At 45.5% G+C, this 12,974-nt stretch overlaps 1 protein-coding gene across 3 annotated transcripts in view; it reads left to right on the top strand.

The window, feature by feature from the left end:
- DUSP16 (dual specificity phosphatase 16) overlaps positions 1-12,974 on the top strand; it is an 89,512-nt gene that overhangs the window by 25,775 nt on the left and 50,763 nt on the right. The window lies entirely within an intron of this gene.

Raw genomic sequence — 12,974 nt, 5'->3', positions numbered from 1 at the left:
TCCCAGGGATCAAACCCATGTCCCCCTGCGTTGGGAGTGTGGAATCTTAACCAGTGGGCCACCAGAGAAGCCTCTGAAATCTGTTGCTTTCTGTGCCTTTCAGGAGCCCATTAAAATTTGCAAAATGTTTGGTAAGCTCTGTAGCATTGTGGAAGGCTCTGTCATAGAAACTCAGGTTTCTGTTCTACCACTGATGAATTGTGTGACTTTGGGCAAAATACTTCACATCTCGTAAAAGGGATATTATTAACCTACCAGAAGTCCCACATCAGATTAAATGGAGGTCCTGCTTCATCTGTGAGAGTGGAATGGTCTGGCCGACTGCTTGTTCCTCCTTTATCAGCTGCTACTATTGCCATTATATACACTTCGAACACAGCTTTCACACCTTTATGCCATCCAGGTGCTGCCGCTAAGTCGCTTCAGTCGTGTCCGACTCTGTGCAGCCCCATAGATGGCAGTCTACCAGGCTCCGCCGTCCCTGGGATTCTCCAGACAAGAACATTGGAGTGGGTTGACATTTCCTTCTCCAGTGTGTGAAAGTGAAGTTGCTAGTCGTGTCCGACTCTTCGAGACCCCATGGACTGCAGCCTACCAGGCTCCTCCATCCATGGGATTCTCCAGGCAAGAGTACTGGAGTGGGGTGCCATTGCCCTGTCCACCATCCAGGTGAGAGAGACTGAAAATCAGTTCAGTTCACTCAGTCTTGTCCAACTCTTTGTGACCCCGCAGGCTGCAGTACACCAGGCTTCCCTGTCCATCACCAACTCCCAGAGCTTGTTCAAACTCATGTCTATCAAGTCGGTGATACCATCCAACCATCTTATCCTCTGTCGTCCCCTTCTCCTCTTGCCTTCAATCTTTTCCAGCATCAGGGTCTTTTCCAATGAGTCAGTTCTTTGCATCAGGTGGCCAAAGTATTGGAGTTTCAGCTTCAGCATCAGTCCTTCCAATGAATAGTCAGGACTGATTTCCTTTAGGATGGACTGGTTGGATCTCCTTGCAGTCCAAAGGACTCTCAAGAGTCTTCTCCAGCACCACAGTTCAAAAGCATCAATTCTTCGGCGCTCAGTAGGTCTTGACAACTCATTGAATGTGAATATTGACTGCACTGTTCTTAGTCCTCTGTGATGCTTACAGGTGTTAATAGAAATTGTGATAGGTTTCTTTTAAACTCATTTAGGAATCTGGACAATGGGATAAAACAGTAGAGCTTTATGAACATTATCCTTAGGATATATGCCATGGACTGCTTTTTAGAGGAGGTGATGAAATTGGATATTTTGTTTTTTAAGTCATTGAACTACTTAATAGAGAATCCTGCAGTCTGCTTTATATTAAAATCACTTGTGGCAAGTCTACTATATTTGTAATCATTTTGCTTTTAACTTTAGTTTTGAACATGTGGCCTTTGATGCTGCAGGTCACTTGGAAAAGGACCATGGCCCCGTACTAAAACATATATGCTTAGGCTGCTTTGTCTGCAATACATTTGAATGCCAGTTGCCTTGGAACACTGTTGTCATAGAGATAGGTAATTACATTTTGAAAATCTCTTTCATTTTTTCATACTAATAAGTTGCTGTTGGATATATCCCATGATTCTGTTAATTACTTTGGTTAATGATACCTACAAAATAATTTTCACTTAGGTAATATAGAGAATGGATTCCCAGGTGGCTCAGTGGTAAAAATTCAGGATCCCTGGGTCAGGAAGATCCCCTGAAGAAGGAAATGGCAACCCACTCCAGTATTCTTGCCTGGAGAATCCCATGGACAGAGAAGCCTGGTGGGCTACAGTTCATGGGGTTGCAGAGTCAGACACAACTTCGTAACTGAACAACAACAGTCTAAATCATCAGGGCATTTAAGGGCTAATGAAAATGTAAGATCCCAGAGTAATCATCTCTACTCAGGATGACCACATATGAAACACCACACTGGAAATGTTTTACCTCTCTCCTCTAAAATAAAACTATTTTACAGTAGTAAATTATCAAAAGATTTTAAAGGTTGACCAGACACCCGAGTCCACGGATGACTACCTCAAAGCAGTCTTGAGCACTTAGGTTTACTCATTATAACAGCAACACACACAGGGCCTTGGCAGATGCTCCCGAAAAAAGAAAATGAATTAATGATAATGGGTAAACTTTAGAAAGGAAGAGGCTTCGTTTTAATCAGGAAGAGAGAAAGGAAGGTGACTGCGCTGCTCTGCGGTCTCCTTCTGGGCTGTGATTCTTCAGCCCAGATCCTAGTCCTGTCACCCTCTTTGTCCTGCAGTGCAGGAGACACGAGCTCAATCCCTGGGTCGGGAAGATCCCCTAGAGGAGGAAATGACAACCCACTCCAGTATTCTTGCTTGGGAAATCCAGTGCACAGAGGAGTCTGGCAGGCTACAGTCCATGGGGTCGCAAAGAGTTGGACTTGACTGAGGAACTGAGAACAAGCAGCTTCCTGATACTGCAGCTCCTCTGGCCTCAGGAGGGGAAGCAAGAAGACAGATTCATGACTCAGATTAAATTAGCCCAGGAGCCTGGCGGGATGCTGCTGCCCCTTCCCCGGCCTCCTTCCCTCTCATTCTTCCTTACCTGGTAGCCTAATGGCCCCAGAGGGGAATCCTGCAAACTCAGAGGCTGGCAGAGAAGCGGGAGTCATTGTCTCGGAACCAACCTTGGAAATCCCCCACCACAGAGGAAATTCTCTGCTCACCGTGCTGTTTGTGGAGCCATTGTCCAGGGCTTACCCGTGGTAACTTCTGTGTTGTGGGATGTAAAGTAGCTCCTCAACACGACTGCTTAGGGATCACATCAGCCCTGATGCCGCATCCTTGTCAGGGCCGCTGCCTTAAGGCCTGAGATGCACTGATGGTGACCTCATCATTCTGTTGCTCAGTTGAGTCTGATTCTTTGCCACCCCATGGACTATAGTCCACCTGGCTCCTCTGTCCATGGAGTTGTCCAGGCAAGAATACTGGAGCAGGTTGCCATTCTCTTTTCCAGGGGATCTTCCTGACCCAGGGATTGAACCCACATCTCCTGCTTTGGCAGGTGGATTTTTATCAATGAGCCACTTGGGAATCCTCGATCTTATCATGTTCTTAGTGAAATAATCCTTCAGTGTTACATGATCACATGCGAGGAAACAATAGGCTGGAGGATCTCTCTCTCTTTTTTTTTTGGAGGATATATCTCTTGTTATGACATTTTTGCATCTATGTAAAGGAGCTGAAATTAGGAACAAAGTCTCCTGAGTTCTGGTCCACACGTTGTTTTTTTTTTTAATTAAAAAAATCTGCACCCTAAAGCCCACTTGTTTTTGAGCTCCTAGGGTTAGTTTTGGCATCCAGGGGAAAAGAAACTGAGCTGGCCTAGAATGGAGATGGTTGGCATGGAGAGACAGACAGGAGCCTGTGATGGAGGGTCTTGTGATTGTCCAGCTTTGCAGCTCCGGTTTTCACTGTCGGTGGAGCCGAGCCGGGGGCCGGCAGCTCTCCCCGGCCTGGCCAGTGTCCCGTTTTTGAGGCCCCAGGGTTATTTTTAGCTTTGGGGCCTTAGAAGCAGGTGTGGTCCAGGCTTGAAGGCCGCGTCTGGAATCTGTTCAAGTCTTGTGCACGTCTGTTTTGGAACTGAGGACAGTGATGGGGCCGCTCAGAGACTTTGTTAGAAGAATTTGTGCTTTTCCACCGAGAGGAGTAAAAGTCACATTGGGTTTCATTTGTGATGCTTTAAGTAGATTTGTTTTGGAAACTTTATAAATTAAAATACAGGTTAAGAGTGTTAGGGAATATACTAATTTTAAAGAGAAAACTAGCTATGAATCCTTTGTATACAGAAAAAACCTTCTGTATTGAAAGAGTCACACCACAGCTGACTTTTTTTTTTTTTTAATATTGTTGGTCTTTTGAAAAACTCTTTGTATTGGAGTATAGCTGATTATACTCCAGTAATATTTATGCATTATGTTACAACAGTGTTGTGATGATTTTGGGTGGACCGCAAAGGGATTCAGCCATAGATAGGTTGCTTTTGTTCAGTTGTAAAGTCATGTTTGACTCTTTGTGACCCCATGGATTGCAGCATGGCAGCCTCCTCTGTCCTTCACTGTCTCTCAGGGTTTGCCCAAATTCATGTTCATTGAGTTGGTGATGCCATCCAACCGTCTCATCCTCTGCTGCCCTCTTCTCCTCTTGCCCTCAGTCTTTCCCAGCATCAGGGGCTTTTCCAGTGAGTCGGCTCTTTGCATCAGGTGGCCAAAGTATTGGCGCTTTAGCATCAGTCCTTCTACTTGAATATGCCGGGTTGATTTCCTTTAGGTTTGACTGGTTTGATTTCTTTGCTGTCCAGGGGACTCTCAAGAGTCTTCTCCATCACCACAGTTCAAAAGCACAGCCATACGTATTTGTGTATCCATTCTCCCTGAGACTTCCCTCCCATCCAGGCTGCTGCATAACATTGAGCAGAGTTCTGTCCTCTACAGTAGGACCTTGTTGGTTATCCATTTTAAATATATCAGCTGACCTCTTTTAAAAGTCCAGTTTTATAGTCACAAGTGTGTGATTTAAAATTTAATTTTATTCATCCCCCAGCATTATTATTATTAAATAATCCTTTGTAAGTCCTTTTGTGAAGTAGAGATGCAGCTTTTTACCTTGAGGGTAAACCCCAGTTTTCCTGTATCGTTTATTCATCTTCTGTTTCTCCCAGACCTCCAGTTTTCTTGACAGCGCTGTTAAGGAGGACTAGATCCACTGAGGACCAAGGTCTGCATGGATGTCATGCCTTTTTTCTAATTTTTTCATGCATTTTCCAGAAAGAAAAAATGGGAAAGAAAAGAATGTAATACATATTACATTTACTTCACCCAAGCAAAACTATTATGACTTTTTTAATATATATGTTTGCATGTTTGTATATATATGGGTGTTTGAGGTTCTGCTTTATCTACTGTTCTCTACTTTGATTCTACTCTCTTTACGTATCATGATCTTCTCTCATTGTTGGTTGTTTACTTTGATCATAATGGTGGTAGTTTAGTCACTAAGCCATGCCCGACTCTTGTGACGCTATGGACTATAGCCCATTAGGCCCCTCTGTCCATGAGATTTCCCAGGCAAGAATATTGCAGTGGGTTGCCATTTCCTTTTCCAGGCATCATCCCAATCCAGGAATTGAACATGGGTCTCCTGCATCACAGATAGATTCGTTACCGACTGAGTGACGAGGGCTCTTTGTCAGGAAAGCACACCTTTTATGTAGTGGAATTTCGTTGTTGAGGGGAGGGTGAGCTAACTGGTGCATGAATAAAGATGATAAGTTTGTATTAGTATCACCAACCCCCTGCCTACAGAAGTCTGGCTTACAAAGGCCTTGTGTGCATATTTGATACACCTCTGACAAGGAGAGCTCCTTGAAAACATTTTTCTTTATTTTAATGTGAAGCTCCTTTAAATGATTTCCTTGTTGTATGTGAAGTTGTTCAGTCATGTCTGACTCTTTGCGACCCCATGGACTGTAGCTGACCACACTCCTCCATCCATGGGATTTTCCAGGCTAGAGTGCTGGAGTGGGTTGCCATTTCCTTCTCCAGAGGATCTTCCTGACCCAGGGATTGAACCTGGGTCTCCCTGCATTGTAGGCAGACGCTTTACCGTCTGAGCCACCAGGGAAGTCCTTGTTGTGTAGCTGTATTCAAACACGCATCTTGTTTAACGTGTCTTTGATGTTTTTACTACATTCTGTGCTATAAAGCCAAGATTCTTACTAGATACTACATATCTGTGGAGCTGGAGAATTGTATTAAATTAGCATTAAGAGTCAGAGAAGGCAATGGGGTGGCACAGAGTCGGACACGACTGAAGCGACTTAGCAGCAGCAGCATTAAGAGTAATCTTTCTTGTTTAGTTTAGTCCCTCAGTTGTGTCCGACTCTTTGTGACCCCATAGACTGCAGTATGCCAGGCTTCCCTGTCCATCACCAACTCCCAGAGCTTGCTCAAACTCATGTTCATAGAGTCGGTGTTGCCAGCCAACCATCTCATCCTCTGTCCTCCCCTTCTCCTCCCGCCTTCCATCTTTCCCAGCATCAGACTCTTTTCCAATGAGTCAGTTCTTCACATTGCATGGCCAAAGTATTGGAGTTTCAGATTCAGCATCAGTCCTTCCAATGAACACCCAGGACTGACCTCTTCTAGGATGGATCTCCTTGCAGTCCAAGGGACTCTCAGGAGTCTTCTCCAACACCATAGTTCAAAAGCATGAATTCTTCAGCACTCAGCTTTCTTTATAGTCCAACTCTCACATCCATACATGACTACTAGAAAAACCACAGCTTTGGCTAGATGGACCTATGGCAAAGTAATGTCTCTGCTTTTTAATATGCTGTCTAAGTTGGTCATAACTTTTCTTCCAAGGAGCAAGCATCTTTTAATTTCATGGCTGCAGTCACCATCTGCAGTGATTTTGGAGCCCAAGAAAATAAAGTCTGTCACTGTTTCCATTGTTTCCCCATCTGTTTGCCATGAAGTGATGGGACTGGATGCCATGATCTTTCTTATTACAGTGTTTCTTTTCATTTCTTTGCCAGATAATGCACTAATATAGGAACCACAGCTTCTTCCTTTGTAGTTTTAAAGAAGGAACTATACTAAACTTTTTGTATATAAACTTTATATATCTATCTTATATACATGTATCTTTTATATATATATGTGTCTTATATATCCATATGTATATATATCTTCTTGTGTATATATATATCTTTTTTTAATGCTTAAGTTAGAAGTTCAAGTGGCTAAAAATGCTTCATTTCTAAAAGATATAACAGTTCTGAAGAAAGACTGAACACCTGCCACATCTTTTCCTGGCGTTTACCCCATTCAGCATTACTCTGGTCAACATATATGCATTGGCCTCAAGCCCTGACATAGAGAGCTAGTCTCCCAGGCATCCATGTAGCCGTCACTCACTCCCTCATGGTCAGAGGGAGCAAGGCCTTCTCTGACTACTCTGTTTAAACTTTAACTGCACCCGCTTCCTTCCCTACTTAATTTTTTCTCCATAGCATTGATCACTATCTTTCATATGATGTTTTGTTGTTGTTGTTTATTATGCATTTCTCATAATTAAATTAGAAGGTCCAGGAGGATAAGAGTTTTTGCCTCATTCATTTTTGCTGCATTTCCACACCAGTGCCTGGCACCTATTAGGTACCCAGTAACCATTTGTGAATTGACTGAATGAATTGCAGTGGGCTGGACAGATGATCAGGAAAATCGGGATGTACTAATTACTCCCCATCTTATGTTCTGAGTCTCCTTTCCTGGCTGCAGCCCACCTTTATTGCAAATATCCTTCCAAAACGAGTTCTCCTTAGCTCTCAGATTAAATCAACCTCTGGGGGCTTCCCTGGTGGCTCAGTGGTAAAGAATCTGCCTGCTAATGCAAGGGACATGGGTTCTATTCCTGGTCCAGGAGGATCCCATACGCCTCAGGGCAGCTAAGCCCATGTGCCACAACTATTGAGGCTGTGCTCTAGAGCCCAGGAGCTACAACTGCTGAGTCCTGAAACTCTAGAGCTTGTGCTCTGCAAAAACAGAAGCTGCCAGAATGAGAGGCCAGCACACCGCAACTAGAGAGAAGCCCCCACTCACCGCAACTAGAGAGAAGCCCCCACTCTCTGCAACTAGAGAGAAGCCCAAGAGCAGCAATGAAGACCCAGCACAGCCAAAAATAAATAATAAAGCAGCCTCAGGCCACATTTCTCTTCTTCAGCCAGTCCATCCAGGCATCCTTCATTCTCACTCCCTCAGGACCATAACTTCCAGTGGGGGACAGTCCTCGTTTTTAGGCAGGGCCCAGGGAGGAAGCATTAAATGCAGAGGGTGAATGCGGGAGCCCTGTGGCAGGAGTGTGTCTGGGATGGATACGTGGTGTGGCCGCAGGAGAGAGGAGGGGAGGTCAGGTGGTCAGGCAGTGGGGAAGCCAGTGGAACAGGCGACAGTGAACAGGAGGCCTCCATTGAGCCGGCGCCAGGAGTACAGTGGGCTTCATCAGTAGCACCTAGGTGAAGGCTCGCCACAGATCTGGACTCTGCCTGGGGGGCCCGCATCTGAAGCAGAGGCCTTGAGTTTAGTCTTGGCAGGATGGCTACTCTTTCAGCCTTTATCTGTGGATCCTTGTTGTTCAGTCACTCAGTCATGTCCAACTTTCTGCAACCTCATGGACTGCAGCCCACCAGGCCTCTCTGTCCTCCCCGTCTCCCGAGGTTTGCTCAAACTCATGTCCATTGAGTCTGTGATGCCTGTAAACATCCTTGAGATGCGTATAAACAGCTTGAGCCTCTCCAAGCATGGGTTCTTCCTTCTGCGCCGGGAGTTGTTGCAAGGTGGTTGGATTTTACAGTGCTGACAAGTGTGGTCTCCATGCCTAGTTCTGTCTAGACAGTGATTCAGGCGACCTTTAACCCGTTACAGCCACCGCTAGTCAGGTTGCGACCTCTGCTTTGGGGTAAGAAAATACAGTCAAGGCAGGAATAGGTGACTGAAAGACACGTTAACCTTCTTGGTTTTGCTGAGCACGGTTTTTTGGTTTATTTTTGTTTCTCTGTTGAATATATTTTACTAAATACTAGACCTCAGAATTTCTATCAGGGTTAACCCACAGCACATGAGGCAGAGTAGCTTTAACCAATGTAGAACTAAGATGGCTGGAGTCTGGACGGTCTTGCTTGCAGACATCCTGGGCTGCTTTTTCCCCTTTTGAGTTTTTTCACTTTTTTTTTTTTTTTTTAAATGAGGGGTGGGATGGCATGGGAGGTGGGAAGGAGGCTTAGAGGGCTAGGACATATATATACCTATGGCTAATTCATGTTGTTGTATGGCAGAAAGCAACAATATTGTAAAGCAATTATCCTCCAATTAAAAATAAATAAATTTAAAAGAAAGGTCTATGTGAGGACTTTCCTGGCGGTTTGTTGGCTAAGATTCCTAGCTTCCAATACAGGGGGCCCGAGTTCGATCCCTGCTTAGGGAACTAGATCCCACATGCTGCAAGAACCCATATGCCACAATGAAGACCCAGTGCAGCCAAATAAATAAATAAAAATAAATTTTTTTTTTTAAGAAAAGAGGAAGGTGAAATTCTTTAAAAATTCTATTTGTAAATCGCTGCTGAAAGCCTATTTGGTGTATCTTGTTGCCTATTTCTTCAGTTTTGTTGGAGGAAAAAAAATTAAGACCAGTTTGTAGTTTAATAACAGTAAACTTCTCACCTGATTTTATTTTTTCCATAATTTCCCTGAGAATCTGAACTTGAGCACAAGTCCACCGAGCAAGACTCAGTCTGGGGTTTGCTAAACACATTTGGGCTGCTGTGTTCCGTCTGAAAATTTTTATTCCTCAACGTCTTGAAGAGATTTAGGATAAGATGAGCTTTTTGGTGTTGCAACAATCAAATACTGTGTTATCTACTTTTATTTTATTCGTTTTTTAAAGAGGTTTTCCTTCTTAATGATGTATTTTTCTTTTATCATTTGGCTGCATCCCCTCTTAGTTGGGCACGTCGGATCTTTGACCTTCGTGTGGGATCTTTTAGCTGTGGTATGTGGGATGCAGTTCCCTGACCAGGGATGAAACGAGCCCCCTGCATTGGGAGCACAGAGTCTTAGCCACCAGACCACCAGGGAAGTCCCGTGTGTATCCTTTAAATCCTTAGTTGCTTAGTGCTCAATTGCTCAGTTGTGGCCAACTCTTTGTGACCCTTTGGACTGTATGTAGCCTGCCAGGCTCCTCTGTCCATGCAGTTTCCCAGGCAAGAATACTGGAGTGAGTTGCCATTTCCTTCTTCAGGGGATCTTCCCAACCCAGGGATCGAACTAGTGTCTCCAGTGTCTCCGTTATTGCAGGCGGATTCTTTACCTGCTACGCCATCAGGGAAGCCCTTTTAAATCCTAACTGATGCCAAAGATTTTGAGAGCAAACCAGTTACAAATGTGTTCCTGATCTCAAAGAGTGTTGACATTCTTCAGAAAGAGCAGCAAACGCAATATTGTTGGTTTCTGCCATACATCAACATGAATTAGCCCGAGGTATACATATGTCCCCTCCCTCCTGAACGTCCCTCCCATCTCCCACCCCATCCCACCCCTCATGAACATTTTGAACTTAGAGTTGTAGCACAGCGTAAAGACTTCCCCAGAATTCTGTAGCTGCAAGTAAACGAGGTTGAAGGCTATTGTTACCCCTCCCTCTACACCCCCTTAGCAGCCTTGGCCTCTTCTTAGTCACCTGGGATCACAGAAAATCAGATGTGCCCGTAAAGGTGCCATCAGAGAGCTCCAATTGGCTGTGGTACAACGTGAAAGGTATAACTTATCCTCAGTTCACCTTCACTCTTTGTTTCCGTTACATCCTCATGTCAGGGCTACTTTGACCAGACCTCTTCCTGGTAAGGAAAAGGGTCTTTTTCTGTCTGGGACTGCAGACTGTGGTCATTGTGTCTGGAGTGACTGTTTTCTTCCTGGTGGACCAGTTGGACCTGCCTTCAGCTTCAGTGATTTGGCTGAAGGGAAACAAACACAAGAGCTTTCTAACTCCGTTTTCACATTTTTGCCATCTTCTTTCTCCTTCGTGCCTGGATCTGCTAACCCAGATACTGCTTTGTCCCGAGTGACTTGCACCATTGAGAGGAGCCAGTCCGGCTCCGAGGCTCGGACCATTGTCAGCGTTCATCTGCTCCCTTTCTCGGGTTTCCACCTCCTGTGCTGCCTGGGCTCCCGCGTGGTCCAGACGCGTCACTCCGTCTCAGTGCAGCTTCATTGCGGGAATGGATTCTTAGGAAAATGGGGTAACCGGGAGTAGGAGCTCTGGGTGGGGTGGGAGTCAGGCCGACTGAGCAGAGGTCCTGCCACGGCTGTGAACTGTGTCCCCGGCCAGGCAGGATGCAATTCAGAAACTCCCTGGGTAGGTGCTTTGCAAATAGACGTTGGTTGGTCAATGAGGACGAATGCTCTGCTCTGATTTCTTCACTTGTAGTAGAGATGACTTTTGTGCTTGACTGCCATTTAGGCTGTACTGAAAGCAACGCATTCCTGTAATGAAGATGAGAAACGGAGAACCCGTGTATCACACGGAGCTGACTTGTAAGATGTAAGGGTGGACGAGGTGGTTCCTCAGGTGCCTTCTGACTCCATGTGTGTCTGGCTCTTGTAAGAAGGGGCACGGCCTGGCTGAAGCTGGACGAGAGGAGCATGGAGTTTCTCTGTCTTTATTTGCTGAGGGGTGTCTTTCAGATTCCAGCTGCAAGGCACCTGTGTTCACCATTGGCATCTTTGCAGTATTTTCCTTCCTTCCTCTGTGATGATGGGTTGCTCTCTGACTTAATCACTTGAGATTACTGAGATAATTTCATCCTCAAAACAAACTCTGTGGGGTGACAGAGCCAGTGTTATCTGTCTACATTTTATATATGAGGAGAATGTGGTTGAGAGGTTAATATGATTTGTCTGAAGTTAAGGGCAAGACCTCTCCTCTCTCCATCCTACCTCTTCCTGCTTCTCCAGGCTTCAGTTCCTATTGGGTTGGCTAAAAAGTTTGTCGATCTTTTTCAGATCTTACGGAAAAACCCGAACGATCCTCTGGCCAGCCCAATAATTTGTAAGTCTGAGACTGGGAAACAGGACTCAGTGATGATTGAGAGGTTCTCAGCGCTCTCAGGACCCTTTATCATGTCCTACTCTCTGCACCCACATGGACTGTAGCCTGCCAGGCTCCTTGTCCATGGGATTCTGCAGGCAAGAACATTGGGGTGGGGTACCATTTCCTCTTCCAGGGGATCTTCGCAACCCAGGGATTGAACCCATGTCTGTTAAGTCTCCGGCATGGGCAGGTGGATTCTTTACCAAAAGCCCCACCTGGAAAGCCCTGAGGGTTTCTACTATCAGTTAATCAAATATGAATTATTCAGTATCTTAAGTCATTTTTGGAACAGAATTTTACTTACTTTTAACAGTGTTAATTGAATATCTTATGTGCACAGCACTGTGGAGGTGAGAAATAGAATACAAACACCTGCTGTCAGATAGTTTATCCTCTAGAAGTTGAGTGCGAACAGTGGATGTCTCGTTTAAGGCAGCAGAGCATTTCCTGTAAGCAGAGATGGACTGGGGAGATAAGAACATGAGGATAGTGAAGGTCAGGGTGAGGTCTAAGCGATGGGCACAAAACTCCAATTAGTGTTAAGGAAAAGGTCTGTCTTAGGAATTTAGGAAGAGTAGGGAGGCAGTCAGGAGAAGGCAGTGGCACCCCACTCCAGTATTCTTGCCTGGCGAATCCCATGGATGGAGGAGCCTGGTGGGCTGCAGTCCATGGGGTCGCTAGGAGTCGGACACGACTGAGCGACTTCACTTTCACTTTTTGCTTTCATGCATTGGAGAAGGAAATGGCAACCCACTCCAGTGTTCTTGCCTGGAGACTCCCGGGGACGGGGAGGCTTGTTGGGCTGCCGTCTTTGGGGTCACACAGAGTCGGACACGACTGAAGTGATTTAGCAGCAGCAGCAGAGACGGTCAAAGACAGGGAAGCCTGGCGTGCTGCAGTCCACGGGTTCACAAAGAGTTGGACACGACTGAGTGACTGAACGACAAAAGGATAGGAAGTGTCAGGGCCACTGTTTAGAACTCTGTCTGCCTGGGTTGTTAGGTTTAGAGTCCACAGTGAAGCTGTGAGGTTTCCTGAGGCTGGGAGTCCATGAGATTCGTAAAAACAAGGTACAAGAAAAGGAGAACTGCGAGGTGCTGGGAGGGCACCAGGCCAGGGTCTTAGCTGTGGGTCTGCCCAGAGAGAAGCGAGAACATCACAGACCCCGGCAACAAGTTCAGCGCTTGGTGTGACAAGCATATCGGTCATTCTGTCCCCCGTCTGCCTTAATAGGTGGCCAAAATTTACAGAACCTCCCGGGTTACTGCCTCTTCTCCCAG

The sequence above is a fragment of the Oryx dammah genome, unplaced genomic scaffold (assembly GCF_014754425.2).
Source record: "Oryx dammah isolate SB20612 unplaced genomic scaffold, SCBI_Odam_1.1 HiC_scaffold_29, whole genome shotgun sequence".
Classification (NCBI taxonomy): domain Eukaryota; kingdom Metazoa; phylum Chordata; class Mammalia; order Artiodactyla; family Bovidae; genus Oryx; species Oryx dammah.
Note: the sequence above shows the minus strand (reverse complement) of the source record. Positions and strands in the feature narration are given on the sequence as shown.